This window comes from Merops nubicus, unplaced genomic scaffold (genome assembly GCF_000691845.1).
Source record: "Merops nubicus isolate BGI_N331 unplaced genomic scaffold, ASM69184v1 scaffold33790, whole genome shotgun sequence".
Classification (NCBI taxonomy): domain Eukaryota; kingdom Metazoa; phylum Chordata; class Aves; order Coraciiformes; family Meropidae; genus Merops; species Merops nubicus.
The window spans coordinates 1-1,458 of record NW_008581422.1 but is presented as its reverse complement, the minus strand read 5'-3'; the positions used below and the strand labels follow the sequence as shown (position 1 = coordinate 1,458).

At 56.8% G+C, this 1,458-nt stretch overlaps 1 pseudogene; it reads right to left on the bottom strand.

Annotated features, from left to right (window-relative positions):
* Positions 1-213: 213 nt before the first annotated feature.
* Positions 214-1,452, bottom strand: LOC103782173 (annotated as a pseudogene).
* Positions 1,453-1,458: the final 6 nt, after the last annotated feature.

Below are 1,458 nucleotides of genomic sequence, written 5' to 3'. Positions count from 1 at the left end.
CCAGCCGCGGCTTTTGAGCCTCTGAACTTAGTCCAACTCTCTGATTTCTTTCCTCAGAGCAGGCAGGGCTTTCACTTCCCACCACCACTCAGTGGGCAGACCAGGCCCCTTCCTCCCTCCTGGCCAGCAGTGGTGAACCCCTGAGCCCCAGGACCACCCGTACCCGTGGGGCCCTGTCACACTCCCCTCTGGAAGGCGGCGCTCCCAGCTTACCGCTGCCCACCACCAGGCGTAGGGGATGCTGGTGAAGCTGGTGCCTGGGACGTCGTGTTCCACCGAGTGCATGAGAGCAGAGAAGGTGAAGACCCCCATGGCGATGAAGAGGAAGAGGCAGCAGACCTGCTGGTAGCACTGGCGCATGGTGAAGCCGAAGGCCCGCAGGCCGGTGGAGTGCCGTGCCAGCTTGAGGATGCGGAAGATCCTCATGAGCTTGATGAGCTTGAGGACTTTGCCCAGCTTGCTGACGTTCTCCACCTTGTGCAGCTCCTCGTGGTAAAGTGACTCTCCTTCATCCAAATTTTCGAAGAGGATCTGGATGTAGAAGGGTAGGATGGCCACCAGGTCGACAGCATTGAATGCTGCCCGCAAAAACTTCTTGAAGCTGGAGGAGGAGATGAGCCGCATGATGTATTCAGAGGTGAAGAAGATGGCACAGACTACCTCCAGATACTCCATCCACACCTTCCCCGTCTTGTGTTTCAACTCCTCCACCGTGCTCAGTGTCATGCCCACTATGGAGATCAGCACAAAGAGGCTGGACATGACAGCGATGATCTTGGCTGCGACTGAGGAGTAGGGGTTCTCGATGAGGTTCCAGATGGCCTCCCGAAACTCTCCCAGAAATTTGCCCTTAAACTGCTCTGCCGAGTCCAGGGGCTCCACTTCTGCCTCCAGCTCCTTCTCTATTTTCAGGTACTCATTGAGTTCGTCTTGCTTTTCCTCAAACAGGATCCGGCAGCAGCGCTGGGTGTACTTCAGATGGATCCCCCAGTACTCGATTTCCTCCATGAAGTTGCTGGGGCACATCTCATCCATTATCCACAGGACCCCGCTGCGGTAGAAGTGGAAGACGTAGTGGAAAATGGCAGGATCCCTGTCAAAGAAGTACTCATTCTTCTGCACCGAGTAGTCATCGCAGAGCTGCAGCTTCTTCATAGGGTTGGTACAGAGGGCCAGCTTCCCGATCCTGGTGATGGGATACTGGGCCGCTACCTTGTAAGCTATCTGGAACAACCTGCCCCCCACGTTAATGTTGAGCAAGTACTTGTTCCTTTGGATGGGAGTCTTGTTCTTCTCCTGGTTCCTGTCGGTCACGTTCTGCATGGAGCTCCATTGCTTCACCAGGCTGTCCTGTGCGAAGGGGATGTAGACCTCCTCCTCCTCCTCCGGCGTGCGGCCGCAGTCCCCGCGCTCCCCGATCTTCAGGCTGGCAGAGAGACTCGCCCGCCGTGGCCCCAG